This window comes from Periplaneta americana, chromosome 4 (assembly GCF_040183065.1).
Source record: "Periplaneta americana isolate PAMFEO1 chromosome 4, P.americana_PAMFEO1_priV1, whole genome shotgun sequence".
NCBI lineage: Eukaryota > Metazoa > Arthropoda > Insecta > Blattodea > Blattidae > Periplaneta > Periplaneta americana.
Window position 1 is genome coordinate 184,824,120 of NC_091120.1, and position 25,517 is coordinate 184,849,636.

Below are 25,517 nucleotides of genomic sequence, written 5' to 3' on the forward strand. Positions count from 1 at the left end.
TCTTTTTTCCTTGATTACTTGATATTTAATTAATGATTTCCACACAAAATAAACCTCCTAAATATTTTTTGGGGGGAGGGAGGGGGGAATTTTGTTTAATATTTGAGGAGAAAAATTCGCTCCAGCGCCGGGGATCGAACCAGGGTCCTTTGTTCTACGTACCAAGCGCTCTGACCACTGAACTACGCCGAACTCAATACACAGCACCGGATCGAACCATCCTCCTTCAATGTTTCCCTTTGTGGCCTGACTCCAAGTTAGACATAGCCTATATGTTGAAGTTTTATGTCCAAGTCAACTGCTATTATACAAGGGGCGCACTCAGCTGAGTGACTTGTTTGGCCGGGATTCCGCACTTAAGTGCACAGTAATCTGTACAGACATATGCACTACTAGCTATGAGAATATTAAGAATGTTATTAATTTGTCCTACAGAATAATATCTGTAATATTGACAATTAATATTTGAGGAGAAAAATTCGTTCCGGCGCCGAGGATCGAACCCGGGTCCTTGGTTCTACGTACCAAGCTCTCATTGAAGGAGGATGATTCGATCCGATGCTGTGGATTGAATTCGGTTTATTCCGAAACTGTAATATTAAACATGCTTATTGAAAAATATTTAATTACTAGTTAATTACATAATACTTTATTTCTCCCTCATATAGGCTAATGAATAATACATTCTAAACTATTGCTGTTTTTAATATTCTAAAGTACGTTTACAAACATTCGAATTTTGAAATCACTTAAATTGAATTATCTCTCAGTTCAAAAATATTGCGCATGAAAATGACTACTTCGTAAGTATTGTACTTAAAAAAATCTTTCGGTATTCACAAATTATCAAGGTTGTACTTTTTTTTTTACACTACGAAACTTTACTACAGGGACATCATTTTATTTTTACCAACATTTTTCATATTAACCTGGCTATACCTTTGGATCAAGATTGAGAACCACAAACACCGTTTGCTACCCCCTTCCACGACTGGAGTTTGATGATACTGGCGTAAAATACAAACATATTACTTTACTAGTTATAGGAGGGAAGAAAAGTAGTTCATCCATTTACGTAAACTAGGAAATATCACGCTTTTGACTTTGATAATTTTCATTAGGTTTTTGTTTAATCAAAATACAGTACAGTATTAACAATGAGTATTTTTACTCACGAAGTGAGCTATCCGTCCGGACGTATTCATTATGCATTGTATTATACTGTCTACAGCACATTAGCGTACAATATAGAGAATGAAGTTAAATTGAAAAATAATCTTACTATGGATATTTAAACACATTTTTGAAAATGGTGGTCGTCATTTCGATACAGGCTTCAGTTCTAATGTGCATATTATCGCACTATAGAATATTGTACGTAATTCCAATTACCAGTTTCGTACTTCGTATCAGTAACTCATGTTGAAATAATTCTGTACCTACTCTATAAAAGAGTACCTTACGTACTGTAAATTCAATCTTCATTTCTGCCCGATCCGAAAAGATAAAGTTACTCAGACATGCTACCTACTGTCCGTCCAAGTGGTTATATCGCAGGGTCGTAGAAAGGGAGGAAATCACGTGACATTTAATTACTTAACGAGGCCCTTTTATTTAAGTTATTTTAAACAGTTGTATAATATTACGTAGACGTCCAATTCCTAACAGAAATTAATGTTCTCAGAATAAAGCTAAGATATCCCAGCCACTAGCCTTTACAGAGAAGCGAACAGAAGCGTGTGGGGGAAACCGGGATGCGACGTAGGCAAATGGACGACAGTACCTGTGCGAAAATGATTCAATATTGAAAGCTCTTTCGTCACTGGAAAACGCGAACGTATTTTTGGAACGTACTGTTTACTCTGAACGTAAAGTTACTATGACTAGGATATACAGTATTGCGGTTTTGGATCTGTGTGGAGGACGGTTGAACTTCATTAGTAGAAGGGTTGGGAGTGAAGTACATTCAAAAACTCAGGTACAATAAAAATTGGAGTAAAAATAAAATGATGTCCTTGTATAATGATACAACTTAAAAAATAGTAAACTCAATCAATAGAAAAACAAAAAATATAACCTATGCTTTTAATCTGTTTACTACGAGCAATCGGACTCTCAGCTGAGCTGTCAATCATCTGGGCACTGTAGAAAAGACGAACCGCGGCTATGGCAAATGCCATCTGTGGCTCACTTTGACATGCCTGCCCTAAGGAAATAGACCTGAGTTCGTTAATCTCTTACATCTGTATTACGGAAAGAAAGAAGAGGGGTGTGTTAGAGGGCGATGTTGCCAGACTGCTGAAACTCCCAACTTAATTTTGGAATTAACCGCGCATTCAGTGATAAAACGTAGGCTGATATACAGGGACATCATTTTATTTTTACTTCAATTTTTATTGTACCTGAATTTTTTAATGTATTTCACTCCCACCCCTTCCACTAATGAAGGTCAACCGTCCTCCACACAGATCCAACACAGCACATACAGTCATAGTAAACAGTACGTTCCAAAAATATGTTCGCGTTTTCCAGTGACGAAAAAGCTTTCAATATTGCATCATTTTCGCACAGGTACTGTCGTCCATTTGCCTACGTAGCATTCCGGTTTTCCCCACCTGCTTCTATTCGCCTCTCTGTAAAGGCTAGTGGCTCGGTTGTCTTAGCTCTTTTCTGAGAATATTAATTTCTGTTAGCAATTGGACGTCTACGTCATATTATAGCCATACAACTGTTTAAAATAATATAAATAAAAGGGCCTCGTTAAGTAATTAACTGTCATGTGATTTCCTCCCTTTCTACGACCCTGCGACAAAACCACTTGGACAGACAGTAGGTAGCATGTCTGAGTAATTTTATCTTTTCGGATCGGGCAGAAGTGAAGATTGAATTTACAGTACGTAAGGTACTTTGAGAGTAGGTATATAATTATTTCAACATGAGTTACTAGTACGAAGGACGAAATTGGCAATTGGAATTACACACATTCGAACTGAAGCCCGTATCGAAATGAACGGCCACCATTTTGAAAATGTGTTTAAATATCTATGTTATGATTATTTTTCAATTTAACTTCATTCTCTATAGTGTATGCTAATGTGTTGTAGACAGTATAATATACACTGCATAATGAATACGTCGGCATGGACAGCTCAGTTCGTGAGTAAAAACACTCATTGTTAATACTGTACTGTATTTTGATTAAACAAAAATCTAATGAAAATTATCAAAGTCAAAAGCGTGATATTTCCTAGTTTACGTAAATGGATGAACTACTTTTCTTCCCTCCTATACCTAGTAAAGTGATTTGTTTGTATATTACGCCAGTATCATCGAATTCCAGTCGTGGAAGGGGGTATCAACCGTTGATCCAAAGGTATAGCCAGGTTAATATTAAAAATGTTGGTAAAAATAGAATGATGTCCCTGTAGCTTTCATATTCATTTAAGTATACCCTACCGTCCCTTTCAATTTGCAAGGTTATTTTACTTCTATTCTGTATAAATACTGCATTTGTTTACCAGTCGAGAGATGGATTGTGGATTCGACCCAACCCCATTCAACCTGACCGCAAAGCGAGTAGTCACCAATTCAGTCTGTGTGCTTGTCCGTCACCTTATACCAGTGATCGACTTGCTTTATAATATTGATATGAAATGTGCTATTTTGAATCGGCGTTTGTATACATGGTAGATTCGAGTATATTCCGCGAAGGTAGATGATCGAGACTAGATTAACGATAAGGGACCGGATTTGTAGGTTTTTGCCTATTTTTTTCCTTTCTTCTGAACTCCTAATTTCTTCAATACTTTTCCGAATCATGATCTTAGGAGTCGTATAATGTGAATTCTGTTTTACCTAAAAAAATCCTAAATTGGACCTTAGTACCTAAAGCAAGCCTGCACAAGGTTTGCGCTCTCCGAGCCGGCTCACAGCTCATGAGCGGAATGCAGATATTAGCTGCGCTCTGTATAAGGGTGGACTGGAAGAAGGGGTGGATCTCGTACAACATAAACACAAATGAAGTACTATTACGATGTTCATGAAATGAATTCCCGTTGAGTGTTTGCAAAACTATCTTGGACTATTATTAATTAATTAATTAATATTTATTTTACAGAAGTAATAGAAATTCTATAGCTACTTAAATGTACAATATCATTTTGTTATATTTTTGTTTCTTAGTATATCAAAACGAGGTTTTGTGCTGTTGGCAGCTGAAAGGAACAGTAGCCTACTGATCGTAATGGAACATCAGTTACAGATGTTCGATGTCTGCCTTTATTAAAGTTGATTATAGAAAACAGTTGCTCACAAATATAAATGTTGAGCCAAACATAGCAATCATTTTCACACCCAGCCTGTGTAGTCGTAGATATTATTGCTAATGTTTAGTCTTGTAAAACTCAACCAGGCTACAGTAGTAGTATTGTTCAAACGATCTTTAGTCCTTAGGTCACATTGAAGATCAATAAGTTCGAGCTGTAAATCGTTAAATGTTAAAGGTTATGTTCTATCTTTTAGATTCCTCCATACTGTACTGTAGCAGTAGGTAAGCAACATGAAACAGTTACTGAGAATAGGCCTACACACTGCACTCCACTAGATAACTGAGTGGTCGTTTCCCTCTCCTCTACCTACATCAAGTCTATGTCATTCTGATGTATCTTCCTCTCCGTTTCGGCGAGCGCTGTTTGTGCAGGCCTGACCTAAAGAAACCTAAATCATTGTTGATAAGCGTTATCCTGTATTTACTACGTTATGTATTGATTTTTTTTTTTTGTTTTGAGAGAAATATCAATACATTTCCAGAGAGAGAGAGAGAGAGAGAGAGAGGGAGAGGAAAGAACACTCTCGACGTGAAGGAGGCTGCCTCAATCCCTAAGGCAAAATCTGTACTTAGCAGTGACAACATCTATGGCTCCCTTGCTTTCCTCTAGGCACATTTCAGTGACCTTCCAAAATATATTGAGTACTTGGAATCTTCGTCGCTACAACTGAAAGATGCAATTGGTGTCACTGACTCGCTTCTACAGAAACAAGTACCAGAACCCGTAGGTGAAGCCGTCACATTAAAACTGAAGAAAGTATTGCAGAGGAATCCAGGGTTAGAAAAAATGAAAAATGTGTGCTTCATTCTCCAGGGGGAAAGCTTCAATTGTCAGTTACCGTGGGTAGTTGCTGCAGTGGCAGCGATGAAATTTGCACCTTTGACGTCATGTGCTGTCAAAAGAACCTTTTCCTCCGTCAAATGTACATATTTTGAGAAACAATAGAAAAAATTTTCAGTCGAGAATCTTGAAAAGTATATGGTCATATATTGCAACCAGGAACAGTATCAGTAAATAATGTTTTGTTGTTTTGTTTGTTACTTTTTAAAATAATTCTTGGTCAAGTTTGAACAAATTTAATTCAAAAGTTGTGTGCACTGCACCTTTTATCTACTGAAATGTATGTAGTTATATCAAAGAAAATTATATTAGATAAAATGTTAATTGTTACAATAATTCAGTCTAACTACAAAAACTATTAAAGGGGAAGGAGCAAAAATTTCGAATCTTATAAATTTTGATAAATGGTTTGGTTCTTGAAAAGGTCAGTTTCGTGGTCTATGTTCCCTTAATAAATATATATTTATTTTTTAAGAATAACTGTAAGGATACATTTTTAATGAACGGGCAGTTTTTGCGACCTCTTTTACAGGCTGGACATAAAACCTAAAAAAAAAAAACCTATTTCACCTATTGCAAATTCTAAAATGGTCTTTTTAAAAACCTAAAAATCCGGTCCCTAATAATGACCATGGAGGAGGTAGGAAGCAGTGGAGTGTTTTGTTTGTGTGACTTATCAGTGGGTTGTTTTGACATTTTCAAAAGGGGCCATTCTTGAATATCAAAGAACTATCTTTTTCTTTTTTTTTTATTAAAGCATAACGTATTATCGGATAAATGTATTTATGAAAATTGAGACTCTTTTGTGAATATGTCATGGAAAAGTAACATGTTTCGTTGTGGACTGTTAAATGTTACGGTTTATTTAACGACGCTCGCAACTGCAGAGGTTATATCAGCGTCGCCGTATGTGCCGGAATTTTGTCCCGCAGGAGTTCTTTTACATGCCAGTAAATCTACTGACATAAGCCTGTCGCATTTAAGCACACTTAAATGCCATCGACCTGGCCCGGGATTGAACCCGCAACCTTGGGCATAGAAGGCCAGCGCTATACCAACTCACCAACCAGGTCGACTCTTTGTGGAAAATCAGTTTCAGGAAATGTTTCTTTTTTCTTAAAAAAAAAACAAAGTCATATTTCATGGTTGATCTGAAATGAAAATGACTGAAAAGTAGCCGAAAACAGTTCACGTTTCTAAAACCAAATGAAACATTAAAATTGGTGACAAAATTAGGTTTTGTTTGGTTAAGTTTTCAGCATGCCTTGTACGTGCTTTTTTTTTAAACTTTAATTGTGCTATGTTTGTGAAAAGTACTTTTTTTTGTAGCAATTATCCATTTGTAGCGATTTTTTAAAGTTTAGATTTTGTAATGCTTCATTTGTTTTTAGAAATTTAGACTGCATTTTCCGCCACTTTTCTGTAATTTTCGTTTCTGATAAATTATGAAATATGGCCATTTTTTTTAAGAAAAAAAAACGGCCTTCATGACGAGCTACAGTTTTATTAATATAAAAAAGGTAAAGGTATCCCTAACATGCATTAAAGGCACTTGGGGGGGGGCATGGAGGTAGACCCCATGCTTTCCATGACCTCAGCACTAGAATGAGGTGGTGTGGTCGGTACCACGCTCTGACCGCCTTTTACCCCCGGGAAGTACCCGGTACTCAATTTTATAGGAGGCTGAGTGAACCTCGGGGCCGTTCTGAAAGTTTGGCAACGAGAAAAATTCCTGTCACCACCTGGGATCGAAATATAAATCTCGATTATTTAAGCAAAAATTTAAAATATATTCATATTAAATGTATTTAATAATAATTCGTTATGTAAATTAAACTTAATAATGTAACAAATAAATGCTTACGATAAAGAGAAAAACTCAAAATAATTTCGATTCTTGTACACCCGATCGATAATTTTCTCAAACATTTTCACATATAGTGGTACAACTATGTAGCACTACGGTCGAGGACAAATATATTTGTTTATCTATCTAACAAAAAGCGTATATTTATTTATACGTCTTTAATAGGGCAAAGTCCCAATTGTAATAGACAGTTCAAATAGTTGCAGGCAATACAAATATATACCAAAAGTCTTAACAAATCAAATCTAATCTGCCCCTTATCCTCGAAATCTCGCCTATTTACTTTATCTTTTGAGATATACGGATATTTGTAAAATGTTACTATCTCTCAGTTTCATTTCATCATGAAATAATGCAACTTAAATCAAACGTTATTCCCGTGTGTTGCGCGAGAGAGATAGAACATTCAACAATTTAGTTGAATCACACGTGTGAAATTAATTACATAGCGGTACATCTAATTGAAGTGAATTAAAAAAGTCTTGTTTTGGAATTACAAAGAATAGTTTTGCATATTAAATTATATAATTTATGTAGTTATGTATTTTGAATAGTTGTTCAAGAAAATAAAGTATAAACAGAGTTGTTTTGAAACGCGTAATTTATGTAGTTATGTATTTTGAATAATTGTTCAAGAAAATAAAGTATAAACGACAATATAATTATCAAAATGATAAAGTAAAAGAGATCTTTTGAAACGCGTTCAATCAGTAAGCATTGATCAGTTTCGTGACAGTCATTTGTTATGATACGAAAATCTATACTAATAATAAATCTGTAGCCGAAATTTTTCTGGTAATTTTCGATTTTCCAAAAATAATTGGTCCTAACATATATAATTAACCACCCTGAAACCGAAAATCGCTTTTTTGAAATTTTTGTTCGTCTGTCTGTCTGTCTGTCTGTCTGTCTGTATGTTTGTTACCTATTCACGCAATAATGGCTGAACGGATTTCGATGAAAATTGGAATATAAATTAAGTTCGTTGTAACTTAGATTTTAGGCTATATGGCATTCAAAATACATTATTTAAAAGGGGGGTTATAACAGGGCCTGAATTAAATAAATCGAAATATCTCGCTTATTATTGATTTTTGTCAAAAATGTTACATAACAAAAGTTTCTTTAAACATCATTTTCGATAAGTTTTATTCCTTGAAAAATTTTGATAGGACTGATATTTAATGAGATAAATGAGTTTTAAAATTAAAATAACTGCCATCTAAAGCCGTGTAATGAATTAAAAAATAAATGAATTCGTCTATAAGGGGCCTTGGACAGCAACAATCGAAAGCTATGAATGATAGCCTACAGAGAATGTTTCTGTGTTTGTATGAAGTAATATCGGAAGCTAAATTAACAGATTTGCATAATTAATTATTATTTCACCATTGGAAAGTGTAGTTTCTCTAGATGGACATAATGCTATAATGTTATTACAGTAACTTCTGATATAATATAATATAATTTAATATAATATAATACAATATAATATAAGTTATTTGAAGGGTTCACAACCATAGTGGGCCAAGCGCCATTTACTGAATACGTAGAAAACAAGGGTTAAAATTAAGTTATTACCATAATTCAATGGAAACCTATAACAAGTAAAATAAAGTATACACATTAAATTAAGTAACATATTAAACGATTTATCCTTCTATCAAACACGAATGTTCCCTGGATCAGATGTCCTATTTTAATTTTGTAATTACTTTATATTTATTTCTAACGGGTGCAGCGGAGCGCACGGGTACGGCTAGTCAGGAAATAAGTAAACTAATGTGTAAAGAAATACATACATAAACGATAACATAAAATAATACTACGTCCTCTTGTACCCTCCCACCACGAGCTGCTGGACAAGGTCGACGCACTGTTTGTCAGAATACGCTGGTCACTTACAGACTTCTCAGTCACTCAGTGAGGCCCAAGACCTGCTGATGTACTCTACTGAGTACAATGTCTCACTGCGCTTGCGCACTAACTGAAAAGTTGTCCCACATTTATTACTACAGTTTAACTCGCCTTCCGTAGTCGAGCAATAATAATGCAGTTACGGGTACTCAGCCTGTCGGAGCACAAGTTAACCCCAAACTTGAGCTTCTTCGGTCACGTGAACGATTTTATTATAATTACAATCTCTTAATATGAAGGTTATGAGACACTGAGAACCCTAGGATGTTTACCCTTAAATTGGCAAAACTTCATTTCTCACACTACTATATTAAACCTTGGCGGACTGTAAAGAAAACAACTATCGAAATGTCCATATTTTATATGTTGTACAATATTGTAGTACGGTATCGTGAAATTTTAATTTTCCTACCAACTTTTTTTCCTATTGTTCTATTAAAATTATAGCATACTAATGGTTTGTGCAGCAAATGCTGCAAACTAAATTCATTAGACGTACAAATAAAAATTTTTAAGATTTCTTTTCAACTAGCCGTACCCGTGCGCTCCGCTGCACCCGTTAGAAAAAAAAAAAAAGTAATTACATAATTAAAATAGGACATTTGATCCAGGGAACATTCGTGTTTGATAGAAGGATAAATCGTTTAATATGTTACTTAATTTAAATTGCATCCAAATAATTAAATTGCGATCATTTTGGTCCAGAGACACTCATTTGGTGCAATGACAATTCCTTTAACATGTTTGTAATTTTTATTACATGCAACCATAGTTTAATGAAGATTGACATCATTTAGAATTAATGTGTATATTTTATTTTACTTGTTATAGGTTTCCATTGAATTATGGTAATAACTTAATTTTAACCCTTGTTTTCTACGTATTCAGTAAATAGCGCTTGGCCCACTATGGTTCTGAACCCTTCAAATAACTTAAATTATATTATATTAGGCGGCCGGGTAGCTCAGTTGGTAGAGCAGGTGGCTACGGATTGAAAGGTCCGGGGTTCGATCCCAGGTGGTGATAGGATTTTTTATCGTTGCCAAATTTTCAGAACGGCCCCGAGGTTCACTCAGCCAGCCTCCTATAAAATTGAGTACCGGGTCTTTCCCGGGGGTAAAAGGCGGTCAGAGCGTGGTGCCGACCACACCACCTCATTCTAGTGCCGAGGTCATGGAAAGCATGGGGCTCTACCTCCATGCCCCCCAAGTGCCTTCATGCCATGTTACGGGGATACCTTTTATATTATATTATATTATATTATATTATATTATATTATATTATATTATATAAGAAGTTACTGTAATAACATTATAGCATTATGTCCATCTAGAGAAACTACACTTTCGAATGGTGAAATAATAATTAATTATACAAATCGGTTAATTTAGCTTCCGATATTACTTCATACAAACACAGAAACATTCTCTGTAGGCTATCTTTCATAGCTTTCGATTGTTGCTGTCCAAGGCCCCTTATGGACGAAGTCATTTGTTTTTTAATTCATTACACGGCCTTAGATGGCAGTTATTTTAATTTTAAAACTCATTTATGTCATTAAATATCAGTCTTATCAAAATGTTTCAAGGAATAAAACGTATCGCAAATTACTTTTAAAGAAACTTTTGTTATGTAACATTTTTCACAAAAATCAATAATAAGCGAGACATTTCGATTTATTTAATTCAGGTCCCCTTATAAACCCCCTTTTAAATATATGTATTTTGAATGCCATATAGCCTAAAATCTAAGTTACAACGAACTTAATTTATATTCCAATTTTCATCGAAATCCGTTCAGCCATTATCGCGTGAAAAGGTAACAAACATACAGACAGACAGACATACAAACAAAGATTTCAAAAAAGCTATTTTCGGTTTCAGGGTGGTTAATTATATATGTTAGGACCAATTATTTTTGGAAAGTCGAAAATTACCAGAAAATTTTCGGCTACAGATTTATTATTAGTATAGATGAAGAATACCAGACATTTTGAAAGTTATTTACTACCATAATAATGAAACACACTCCTTCTGAATGGTTCTTTTATGCTAAATACTTTTTCTTGAACTTATCCACCTTCAGGTTTTGGTTTCAACGCGAAAATGCAAGTACCAACGTCAGGACGATCAGTGGGTTTTTCATGTGGAAGTAAAGCAATAGCTATTTCAGGTCATTGTGGATTGTAGGTGAAAGTTAAAAAAGTCAGGTTTGCTATGCTTTCGAACAATAGACATGGCATCTTGGTATAGCTGCTGCATGTAGAGCTTGAAATGTAGAGGGTAAAATCATTTTATACTGCTAAGAGATCTTGCTGAAATGATCGGGAGACTACAAAATCTTGTAGGCCTCTTATTTTATCAGTAAGTAATACCTTTTGGTCTTTCCTTAGGTACTGTAATTTTTGCACTTTCTCGAGCCAATACTGAAGAGAATGACGCATATAAAATATCTACACCACAACGCCATTAAGTATATGAAAAAGACCCAACCCCGCTTGATTAACAACTATAAAAATATTTGATTTTTAATAACAATATTATTATCTGACGTAAGTTTTGTAGTTTTATATATAATATATATAATAGCCGTCACTCAGTAAATTATAGAAATGAAAATCTAATTTAAGATATTCTGTACATCTACTTATATAACCCCAAAATGTTTCACTTTCATATCATCAATATAACATTAATATGTAATTATAATTAATGGAAAATAGTCACATCATGGCATTAACAATAATAATATTTCATTTTAATGGTAATAATGTTATCAAACCACCTCACGTTTTTTAGATTTTAATATCCAATACACAGCTGTACTTAGAAAATTACACACCGCAGAATCAGACCTGTAAATTATTTTTAGTAAGTCTTGAAGTTTTTAATTACCAATTGAATTTTGACTCTAAATATGTTAGCAATCCTGCAGGTTATGGCCTTCGTGTAATAGCCTATTGCTTATTATAGTGTGTTTTTTTAAATTCTGAAATGCAATTAGTTCTCAAAACTGGCGAAGATGGATTTTGAAAAATAGGAAAATTATGATGGAAAACTAACGCTTCACTGAAAGTTACTATTTTTCTGGAAATCCTTGGGTGTCAAGCTTCAAAATGACGAGTCATTCATTAAAATCCGTTCAGCCGTTTTCCCGTAATTTCCATTACCAGTTGAAATTATATATATATATATATATATATATATATATATATATATATATATAGACAGCCTATTAACCTGTTGTATCCTATAGGATACTTTGTCAATTTAAGGGTTAATATCTAAAATATTAAACACAAGTAAGACTAAGAACAAATAAAAATCATTGTTACAAGTTATTATGAATGTGACAAATCATTATAATGTTTTGTTTTGAACTTAACATAAAAATCCGTACAAAATTAGCTCATTCTAGTGAAGCAGTGTAAAATAAAAACTAGAGCTAATTTTTTATTTTCTTTGTGATATTCGTGATCAGCACAATAGAATTGATAGAAATTGGCTATTTTCATTCAATTTACATTTTCGTTGTTGTACAGTGTTATTCTCTGAATTCAAAGCTCATAAATTAAACAAGCTTACACGATGCCAGGGGCCCGTTTCACAATCCTTACAAATTACAAATTAGCAATTTACAAATAACAAGTAAAATATTACAAATGCTTGTCAATTGTGTTTCACAATGCTATCTTATTAGTTTGTAAAGTTTGACGAACTTTACAAAATCAGCTAAAGAAATTTACAAATACGTCATTATTGGTTACACAATATCGCCAACGACAGTTTACAAAAAAATCGCTGAGCAGAGCTAAAGTCGTTGTATTTTTACTACTATCGATACATATTTCTTTTCTCAATCGTACTATCAGGGACTGGAATGCTTTACCTGCAGACTTAGTAAAGGCTTTACCAACAACCAAAAATGTATTTAAAAATAGGCTTAAGGACTTTACTAATAGACTATAATTATACACAGTATTTAAAGGGTGTAATTGATATTTTGTTATTGAAGTGTTCTATGAGTGAAGAATTACGTTGTGTCAGTGAAGTGTGTTGTGTCAGTGAAGTGTGTTGAGTAAGTGAAACGTGTTCCTGTCAGTGAAGCTTTATAGTTTATAGTGGCAGTGCAAAGTATTTGAACAGTGAAATGTTTTTGAAGTGTTAGTGAAATCAGGATAGAATCAGTGAAATGTGTCGTAGTTCCAGTGCAGTGAGTGAATTGACAGCGAAATGAGTGTAGTGTTGAAAGGTACTAGTGCAGATATGAACATATCATACTCGTGGGTTTTAGTTCGAACATAGGTTTAAGGTACAAATTAGATTTACTTTAAATGTTATTTTAAGTGATCGTGCTTCATTTAATTTAGGATGTTCCCTGTTGTCATTATTATTATTATTATTATTATTATTATCAATTATTAATTATTATTAGTATTAATTATTAGTATTATTATCAATTGTATTTTTATTAATTGTGTTTATTATTGTCTTTATTGATTGTAATTAGTTACCACTGCCACCGGGTATATACCCATTGCAGTGTGAATAAATACATACACATACATACATATGTATATACTCGTATTTTGTACTAAATTAAATTATTCTAAGCTTGCTGATTCATATTTCACCAACAGAAAGTATAAAGTATTGTTAAATAAATTAAAAGTATTTAGATTTTTATATATTGGCGACAATGGAATTTCATGTGATGTGATTGGTCGAGTATACCAATACGTCTATTACTTAAATGACCAAAGTTAGCACCAAATTCAGTCAAATAAGTAAATAACAGATTTATTCCACGTACAAATATGCAATTGATAAAATAATTGCGATGTCTAACTACAAAATCAGGTTCATTTTTTGTGTTGTTAATGTTGCATCCATAACCTCACAAACATTAGTGATCCCAGCAGCACCATAAAAATTCTGTGCTATAGCAAATAACATTTTGGTGATCAAAAACCTGAACCGAATTTAACTCTTAACAACATCAACTACCCTGTGGGCACTTTTGCACACTGACATCTTATAAATTCCGTGCTTATCTGCTAACGCACAGAACTGACAGCTATTATACAGGGACATCATTTTATTTTTACTTCAATTTCTATTGTACCTGAGTTTTTTAATGTACTTCACTCCCACCCCTTCTACTAATGAAGTTCAACCGTCTTCCACACAGATCCAAGACCGCATAGCCTATACAGTCATACTAGCCTTACCGTCACAGTACGTTCCAAAAATATGTTCGCGTTTTCCAATGACGAAAGAGCTTTCAATATTGCATCATTTTCGCAAAGGTACTGTCGTCCATTTGCCTACATCGCATTCCGGTTTTTCTCTCTCTGTAAAGGCTAGTGGCTGGGCTGTCTTAGCTCTTTTCTGAGAACATTAATTTCTGTTGGGAATTGGACATCTACGTAATATTATACCCATACAACTGTTTAAAATAACTTAAATAAAAGGGCCTCGTTAAGTAATTAACTGTGACGTGATTTCCATCCTTTCTACGACCCTGCGACATAACCACTTGGACGGACAGTAGATAGCATGTCTGAGTAATTTTATCTTTTCGGATCGAGCAGAAGTGAAGATTGAATTTACAGTACGTAAGGTACTCTTTTACAGAGTAGGTACAGAAGTATTTCAACATAAGTTACTAGTACGAAGGACGAAACTGATAATTGGAATTACATACATTAGAACTGAAGCCTGTATCGAAATGAACCGCCACAATTTTGAAAAATGTGTTTAAATATCTATATTATGATTATTTTTCAATTTAACTTCATTCTCTATAGTGTACGCTAATGTGCTGTAGACAGTATAATATACACTGCATAATGAATACGTCCGTATGGACAGCTCAGTTCGTGAGTAAAAACACTCACTGTTAATACTGTACTGTATTCTGATTAAACAAAAACCTAATGAAAATTATCAAACTCAAAAGCGTGATATTTCATAGTTTACGTAAATGGATGAATTACTTTTGTTCCCTCCTATACCTAGTAAAGTGATTTGTTTGTATATTACGCCATCGAACTCCAGTCGTGGAAGGGGATAGCAACCGTTGATTCAAAGGTATTGCCAGGTTAATATCAGAAATGTTAGTAAAAATAAAATGATGTCCCTGTACAACCAATGCAAAACAATACAATTCTCGCTTTGAGTTTAGGGCATCACTTTCCCCTTTTGGATGTTGGATATGATATCCCATATCTTGTAGGAGAGATTCCAGCGAAACGGGACTCGAAACGACTTCAGAATACCGCATAAGTAGTGTCGTTATTGCAATATTGAATTATTTATTTTTGGTGCAGGGAACTTCTTTTTTAAGTGCGAGTATTTATTAAATACAGTTTTAGTATGTAAATACTTACGCGGTATTCTGAAGTATAGCGCGGGACTCATTCGAAACTTTTCATTAAATTCATACAATGATACGAACATGTTATTAATTCTTGGCTGGAGAATTTTACGTATAATAGTATTAGTATTTATTTATTTAACCTGGTAGAGATAAGGCCGTCAGGCCTTCTCTGCCCCTCTACCAGGAGATTCCAACTACAATATCAACAATAAGAAGACGTATACGTCTTCGTTTCATTAGGCCTAAATTTAATATCTTCGTCTGAGTCATTAGAACTCCTTAATAACATCAAAATTGCGTTAGTTTAATTCTTAATATTGTCCAGTTACTCAAAAATTCATTTAATAAGTATTTCTTTAGTGTATTTATTCGTAATTTGTTGCAATATCAAACTTTACACATCTCAGAGGTATTGCAGAAAATGTGCTAATGTTACGAGTAAAGTTTACACGTTTGTAAAATTACCCTCCATTGTGAAACAGAATATTTGTAAAGTGAGCAAAATTTAATTTGTAAAGATTTGATTTCCTTTGTAAAGTTCAACGTTACGAACAAAGATTGTGAAACAGAAGTTTGTGCGAGATCGTGCGTATTTGCTTGTTTTCCGCACAGAACCTATACGCGGTAAGTGTGAAATACCACATTCAGTATTCCCAACGTAACACACATAACAATTTCCCTCTTCTTACCGCTTAAGCGCGACATTCATTTTACTGCTTTAGGCTTTTAACATATTATTTTTAGAGACGTTTAACATAGTAATAATTATAAATTGGAAACTTACCACTGCAATTTCACCTAAATTGCAATGTTAATTATTGTTTTTAAATATTTGCAAAAATTAAGTAAAGTCTACTACTCCACGAAACTTATTGCATTCCTGATACAAGTAACATTAAGGAAGCCGTGAAAAAATCAACAAGATTCCAGATGCCGATGTTATTACTGCAATATGTTATATAAATAATATTGTTAAAATATTAAAATGAAAAATAAATCATTACATAACCTTACCGTTTGTTTTAAGTTCGTATTTATAGACTGGGGGGGGGGGGGGAAAGACACGTATATCACGGCCTGCTGGAGTATAGTAAACAGAGAAAACATTTTACAGCAAACAATGTTGGAGAAAGATATTTTGGTGTTCCGAAGTTGGCGTCATTAAATAGAAACCAAAATGGAGATTTCATTGCAACTAATTAGAAATTCGCCTTTCAGGTATGTAATAAACGATCTTCGCACAAAATAATATACGATACACGAGCGGTATGTTTGTTTTCATGTTCTCGGAAATTAAAAAAGCTCAACTACGTTTCGCTTTTTCAATCTTTTCCTCGAACATGAAAACGTCAACATACCGCTCTTGTAACGTATATTACTATTACAATTTACAAGCAAAGTTTACAATTTACAAAGATTGTAAACATTGTAAAACAGGCCCCAGGACTCAACCTAAGAGATTCCAGGACATCATACTGAAAGAGGACAAATTCAAGTGCTCTAACCGGGATTCGAATCCACGACGACGTTCAAGCCGGCAGTTATTATATAATTAATTCTTCAATTATGCGAGACTAAGGGAGACTTATGCCGTTGTCGCCCTCGCGGACCGTGATCGCGTATGTTATAATCTATTACGCCAAACCGCGGTGCATGTTGTTCAAGTGCTGATAATGGCTATACCCCCGTTCGACAATAGAATTTTGGACATGAAACAAGCTCGTTATTCCCGATAATAGCAAAACAAGTCAAACATGCGAAAAGATAAAAAATGAGTAAAGGAAAAAAATCACATTGGCGGTGATAACATTCAAAATGGTAGTTTTGATGATCAAACATGTTTGTATGACTAGAAAATATCTGAAACACTGTGCATACCAGCCTCAAACCGTTATGTTTAACCACACTGCCCTGCCACCCCTCCAACCTCCCTTTCACCCATAATTTGTTTGCAACCAAAGATATTGAGTCCATACTATTTGCCTCAGGTCGCTGTGCCCAGTTCGTTGGCACTACCAAGGTCTTTGTCATTGGGTGTCTACGGTTAATGACAGACAATTGGAAAAATAAAGATATGTCAAATTTCTATAAATCTACAGGATGATGCGTTTTGGTATGGACAAAATAAAAACACCGTAAAACATTTACTATTGAACTTTATTTGTTGCAACTTTGTGCATACAACACTGAAAGATGGGAGATTCCTCAGAGCTCAACATGACCCCCATTGCGCACCCTGCACAACTCACAACGGTGATGCAATTCAGCCCATGTCCGTTGTAACATAAGAGGGGTGATTTGTTGTATTATATTGTATTGTATTTATTAACATTCCATGATATTCACTGCTTTACAGCTAGAATACGGAACAAGTCAAAAAACTTAATACTATTATAAAGTCTTGATTTATACTCACAGTCTAGATGAAATATAATATACAGAAGAGATTTAAAATATAGTCTACTATTACAACACAAAATTTTAGTATCAATTTCATAAAGCGTTGTTGAATGTCATGAATTCACCTACAGAATAGAAGGCGTGAGAAATTAGGTACTTCTTTAATTTGGCCGTATATAATCTTATGTTTCGAGTTTCATTTTTTACATCGATAGGGAGGCTATTAAAAATTGTACTGCCATATAACGCACTCCTTTTTGATAGCACGATAGACTTGCCGATAGAGTATGAAAGTCATTTTTTGACGTGTATTTATGCTATGAACTGTTGAATTAGTTACAAAGTTTTCACGATTACATACGAGGAAGATTATTGATGAAAAGTTATACTGACAAACCATGGGCATTATTTGTAGTTTTTTGGAAATAATCCTACACGATTCCCTAGATTTGGTACCTACTATTATTCTAATTACTCTTTTTTGTAATAGAAATATACTGTTGTTGAAAAGCTTGAGTAATTTTTACTTTCAGAACATCAATCATCCTGGGTTCTGTGAATAGACAATGTATTTAACAGAACCCCACACGAAGAAGAAGAAAAAAAAGGTTAGATCTGGGGAGTTTGGGGGCCAAGCCAAGAGATAGCTACTTCTCGTATTGGGTTTCGCCCGCGACCTCCTGTATGTTTTTTTTTAACACAGAACCTGTTTCTATATATGTTCGATACCATAGAATTATGGAATCGTATTCAGGTACATTACGCGCACCATACTAACGTCGAAATTATCTTTGAACTCCTTTAACACTCTCAAATTTAGCATACCAAAGAACACATTGTGCCCGCTGTTGATTTTTAGTAGCCATTTTTAATCATCTACGATTTTAATTTGTTCTTTCAGATTATGCACTGTTGATTGTCATATATGGAAACTCCAATCTTTCAATCATAATGTAACAAGCAAGAAATTTTTCCTACTATCATAATAGCTTTTTAATAATAAGTTAATATTATTCATACCCAAACGGGTCAGACTGTATACCTAAAATATCTTTTGTGCATTACAAAATAAATTCAGCTTACATTCGACGGAGTTCAATCAAGGCCTTCACAGAAACTTCTGTTTCAATTTGAATTTATTTGAGTTTATTGAAAATGAAATTACAAACTACATAATATATAGTCCTAGCGATGTGATACTAGAATAAATATTTTTCACTGTGAACTTGGAAGGTATCAGACGAATAAAAACAAGATTCATTTCAATAACGCGGATAATACTGGATTCAAAATATGTGCATTCAAGTCTGCTCAAACTGTTACGTGTAGTCGAGAAAGAAGCGAGAGAGCAAAAGACTGCCAACTAAGAGATTTTCTTTTTCTCTTCGTTCACTTCAGATGGTTGAGTGGCTGAGATTTCAAATCTGATCGTAGGATCATTTCGGCTGTCTGTTTATTCCTATTTATGGCTATGATTTCGATCCTACGATTGCTCCCACCATCAGCAAGACAATGAATTTCCTCGTGAAAGTCTAGATTTTTGAATCGAAATGCATTTGTGATCATAGAACGTACGGTGCTGCGACGTTTTATTCTAAGTATTTCTCCTTGTGGGCAACTCCCAAGGACAAGTTACAGTATATCCAAGTGATCTGTACAAATTATTATATTGCAAATACATGATATTTAATTAATGTATTCATAAATATTGACAATAGTTCAGAAAAAAATCGCTATAAACAAATTGATAGGCATTTCAGAGACCACTTTTCGATATAATATTACGCTGTAGAAATTAAAACATTCATTTTTGTACCATAGTATTTTTTATTTTTGTATACAGAAAAACACGATAAGGAAAAACTAGGGAATTTTACTTGAAGCAAGTAAAGAGATAGGTTTGGAAGTAAATGCCGAAAACACAAACTAAGTATATGATTAGCCCATGTCTCGTGACGAGAAAATTGTACGAAATGGAAATATAAAAATTGAAAGTTTATATTTTGAAGGGGTGGTAAAATTCAAATACCTGGGAGCAACAGTAACAAATATAAATGATACTCGGGAGGAAATTAAACACAGAATAAATATGGGAAATGCCTGTTATTATTCGGTTGAGAAGCTTTTATCATCCAGTCTGCTGTCAAAAAATCTAAAAGTTAGAATTTATAAAAAAGTTACACTACCGGTTGTTCTTTATGGTTGTGAAACTTGGACTCTGACTTTTAGGGAGGAACATAGGTTATGGGTGTTTGAGAATAAGGTGCTTAGGAAAATATTTGGGGCTAAGCGGGATGAAGTTGCAGGAGAATGGAGAAAGTTACACAACACAGAACTGCACGCATTGCATTCTTCACCTGACATAATTAGGAACATTAAATCCAGTCGTTTGAGATGGGCAGGGCATGTAGCACGTATGGGCGAATCCAGAAATGCATATAGAGTGTTAGTTGGGAGGGCGGAGGGAAAAAGACCTTTGGGGAGGCCGAGACGTAGATGGGAAGATAATATTAAAATGGATTTGAGGGAGGTGGGGTATGATGGTAGAGACTGGATTAATGTTGCACAGGATAGGGACCAATGGCGGGCTTATGTGAGGGCGGCAATGAACCTCCGGGTTCCTTAAAAGCCAGTAAGTAGTAAGTTTATAGAAAGACAATGGAATTCTTGAACAGTTGGTAGCTGTGTTTCCACTAGTAGACAGGACATTTCTTGTAGTTGGTCCGTGAAGTCATCGAATACAGTGCGATTTGTTTTGCATGGAATTTAGCACTCGGAAACACAGCGATGTTCACTTGTCGTTACTCTGTTTCCAGACAGGAGATCCGCCTTTGTCGTGTGTAGCAGCTCGACATATGAAGAGCCATTGTGTCCGAGTGCAGCGGTGTGCTGTATATGACAGCGTTTTATATGTAACCATACACAGTTTAGGGGATGACAAGCGGCGCAGGGGTGGTTAAACAACGCCATCCAGCTGCAGTAATGTCATCCTTACTGCATCTAAAATGTCCCCCCTACACTTGTGGATGTTTATTGTTAGAGATGGCCATGATAAGTTGGAATCTTTATTGCTGACGGTACAAAAGTGACGCACACAGCCACAGTTGGTACTTTCCCATTGTACGACATATTTTTTTATTTATTTTTATTGTCATCAGCATTTATATCGGTTATGGTGTACCACCACATTTCTGTATACGAGTTTCATCATAATTTTCCATTACATTTTCCTACAATTAATCTAAAATCCAGACAATCACTTAATAACTCCACTAATCTTGATATTAACTTAAGGGTCCACACCTGTGGAGTAACGGTTAGTGCGTCTGGCCGCGAAACCAAATGGCCCGGGTTCGATTCCCGGTCGGGGCAAGTTACCTGGTTGAGGTTTTTTCTGGGGTTTCCCTCAGCCCAATATGAGTAAATGCTGGGTAACTTTCGGTGCTGGACCCCGGACTCACCGGGGCATTATCACCTTCATCTCATTTAGACGCTAAACAACCTAAGATGTTGAAAAAGCGTCTTAAAATAACCTACTAAAAAATTAATTTAAGGGGACACTCCATTAAAAATGGCAATTTTTTTTTCCTAATAATTTTTTTTCAACTAAATGAGCCGTTAAGAGCAGAAGTGGTGTAAGTCAAAATTGGGTAATGAGGTTTAAAGTAAAAACTTTGTAAAATACAGCGCAAAGTAGCAATCAATATGTTCTTCGTGCTATCCACTGACTACTAATAGCTTAATAAATTCAATATTAATTGCTACTTTGCGCTGTATTTTACAGAATGTTTACTTTAACCACAGTCTGGTATATACTGTCGCGAAGCTCAATATGTAGTAAATATGCAAACATTATATAGTTCCTCACCACTAGGATCGCTAATATCGCCTCATTACAGGCAATGCAAAATAGTACCGTCACAGTCTATTGTTTCTAGCACTCTCAAAACTCAAGCTTCGTGACTGTATATAATAGACTGTGCTTTAACACTCATTACCCATTTTTGCCTTACACCACTTCTGCTCTGAACGGCTCAAATTTTCAGAGCATGTTTACTATGTAAAGGACTAACAAAATCCAAATTTTGAACTCTTAAATGTTTTTGGCTTTTGATTTTATATTTTTTTCTATTCTTTTTAGAAATATTTTCAAGCCCAACTTCTTAGTAGAAGAGCTCAAATTTAAGTTTAGTTTTTTTTTGGTTACAGGTGACGCTGAAAGGTGGGACATCCTGCTTCGTGAACCAGTAGCCTGATAATACCCAGAAACCCGGAGCCTCAAGTCCTTCCTAATCAGCCGCCGCTGACATGTGGGCCATCCTGTCTCAGTTCTTTAGTTTTATTTGTTAAAAAATGTTACAAATAGAGAACCAACTACCGGTAATATCATTTCTTTAATTTCCTAGTATTCTGAAGCTAAAAATGTGTCGTTAATTCCTTAGTTGATTTGTACAGATTTATTTTTTCAATGTTTAACTAAAAATTATATTATTCTTAAGAACTTTATTTTATTTAAATGCACCACCAACAAAAGCAAGCTTCCAATTATGTGGCTTACACTGCCACTGATACATATACAAATATATAATAAGAAAAATCAAAACAAACAACACAAACAAAAGAAAGAAAATACATACCGGGAATAGGTGCCAGAATATAATTTTGCAGTTAATATAGTGCCAAATGTTAATATAGTAATGCAAAATCATTTAAAACTATAGTAAAAAACATTATAATACACTTATTCATAATTTAATTATCTAAGGAAATAAAATTCTTTTTAATATTGCATGAAATTTTTTAACTGTTAAACTGCAATCTAATTGAGAATCACAGTTTAAAGACAGAGAGTTGTAAGTATTGCACATAACAAACAATGGAGGAATGGAATAACAAAGAGTTACCTATGACGTAATTCTGCTCTTTTTACATTGAACTGAAGGAATTTAAGAAAATCACAGTTATTCAATATACCGTTAACAGTCTTATAGAATAAAATTTGACTATTTATTAAACGCCTAGATTTTAAAGTTTTATAATTAAATTAAGAAAGTAAATGATTATATGAAATTTGCTTTTCATAAGACGACACGTGATGGTTTTTAAAATATAATTAACGTAAAAATCTTTTCTGTATCCTTTCTATTTGCATCTGATGGGACTGGAACTGAGGTGACCATATTACAGACGCATACTCTAGCTTACTCCTAACTAGTTTTTTATCAACTGTTACAATCACATGATTGTTACAAGTCACATGATTGTTACAAGTCACATGATTGTTACAAGTCACATGATTGTTACAAGTCACATGATTGTTACAAGTCACATGATTTCTAGCAACTTGATTCTTTACAGTACAATTTTGCATCCTGATGTCAATCTTAAATAGTTTACAAGAGTGGCGTGATTTATAACAAGTGCGTAAGAAAAATGTAATTTGTAGTTAAAAAAAATTGTACGAAGCAATTAAGAAATTCACAACACATTTTTAGCTTCAGGATACTAGTTAATTAAAGAAATGATACTTCTGAATAGTTCATTATCTATCTGTAATATTCTTTTACCCCTAAAACTAAAGGAAAAAAGGTATTTTATAAACAACTTCATATTACTGTAACTCTGAAAATATTTAGAATAGGACTCATGTTTATATGACATTTCTTGTTCAAAATGTCTTCGGAAATAAGCTCCGTACGTAGCGGTAACTCCTCGTGAATCACCCTGTATATCAGCATCGAAAACCTACACTATCTTCCAGACATCACCCAGCCTATTTTTACTATTGCAGATGAAATGAGGAGGGAGATGGATAGTGTTGGTGGAATAGGAAAGGAAAAATGGAGTGGTATCAGAGAAACACCTCTACAAGGTCTGCTTTGTCCATCACAACCTAGCCGGGAATCGAACCCTGACTGCCTGAGAAGAAAGCCAGCGCTCTAGCACTGTAGACACAGACGGTGTCTTTAGGGGTTAGGTACAGCTTACAGCAGTAAATTTTTTTAAATATTCAACATTTTTCCCTCCTTTACTGTATCTTGTACAATAACGAAAATTAGTATGTGTAAAACACTGTCCTTCTGCTATGTGAAAAAAATATTTTGACGATTTAATTTAATTTAGTGGTCTGGTCCAATATTTTGGGTTTGCCCTGCGACACAGAATAGCTCACAATAAAATTTAAAATGAAAAATTATATAAACAGGTTTCAGACGAAAGTGAATAAGACATAAGAAAAAAAATAGAACCAAGTCTAATTTAAATTGAATGTACACCATAAAGATGCTCACGAAATATCGCTACAGAAAATTTTATTATGGTGGTGACGATGGCATCTTGAAGATCTCTCGTCAGCTCGTATTTTTCCCTCCACTTTACAAAGGTTTTCCGGATGGTGCCTCTCGCTCCGAAGAAGAGACCGGTAACTGTGATTTTTTCTATGTTGTATTTCGCCGATAGGTACTGAATCGTGGGCTCGTAGATTTTCTTTTTCTCTTCTTTCACTTCAGATGGTTGAGTGGCTGAGATTTCAAATCTGATGGTAGGATCAATTATTTACTTTTTTTTTTTTTTTTCAAAATTCAGTTCACTATGCAGTGATGATGCATTTCCCACGTAACTCAAAAACTATCCAACATTATGTGATAAAATGTTTTGTGTGTATTTATACATATCATATCTACAATATGATGCAAGATCATTTCTCTGCCTTTTATAGATTGTCTGGTAAAAAATAAATTCATTTTTAAACATGGTCGAATATCAGTATTTCTATTACACAAAATAAAAAAAAAAAATTATTTATTTATTTATTTATTTATTTATTTATTTATTTATTTAATCTGACAGGATTATTAAGGAATGTAGTTGAAAGAGCATGATATTGTAAACGTGGGTTTCAGAAATAAAATAAAAGATAGAGAAAATAAAAAAGTTAACAAGTTTTTGAGTTATGAGAGAAGCACTTATCACTGCACAGTAAAATGCCAGTATTTTGAATTATGAAAAAAAATATATATATATAAATAATTTTTTAAATCGTAAAAATATTTTTTATATAACAAAGGACAGTGTGTTATACATACCAATTTCCATTATTGTACAAGATACAGTAAAGAAGGGAAAAAAATGTTGAATATTGTATTGCTGTAAGCTGTACCTAACCCCTTAAAGGCAGAGACATAAATTTACACTTTTCTGCAGGATATCAAAGACTGATCTGTTGTTTTATAACCAATAATGCTAGCCACAGTGGAAAATAATAAAATTCCAGCATTTCTGTCCATCGCAAGCTATCACAGACAAGCATAACTGCATGGTATGTTTTGGACAACCTGACGTTCCACTCAATCATTAACATATTATGAGTTGATAAGTTTCTCTGCAAATAACAAACTGAAAATCTGTCAAGCGTCATGGCTAGCTATCATTGCTATTCTATTTTGTCTTCATACAAAGAGGGACGGGGAGATAGCTAAACAATATGACGTATGTAAATATGAATTTAAAACATTGCGATGTACACTTGACAAGTAGGCACCGGTTATGAAAGACCAGAGCTAAGATAATTGATATGGAATAAATATGAAAATATATATAAAAAACTAAAGCAGATTAAAATTTTAAATATGTATATCCCAACAGAAGCAAATTCCATCACCGATTTCAGTCTGGCTGCCTAAATATTCCGCGCAGCCCTCGGGACTGCATGAATAAAACAAACTTTTATTAAAATAAGACTGACAATGCCCGCTGCAGCCGTATACAGAGTCAACAAATGCGGA

At 34.2% G+C, this 25,517-nt stretch overlaps 1 protein-coding gene across 4 annotated transcripts in view; it reads right to left on the reverse strand.

Moving 5' to 3' along the window:
- Positions 1–25,517, reverse strand: part of LOC138698520 (LIM domain only protein 3-like) — a 1,357,283-nt gene that overhangs the window by 727,147 nt on the left and 604,619 nt on the right. The window lies entirely within an intron of this gene.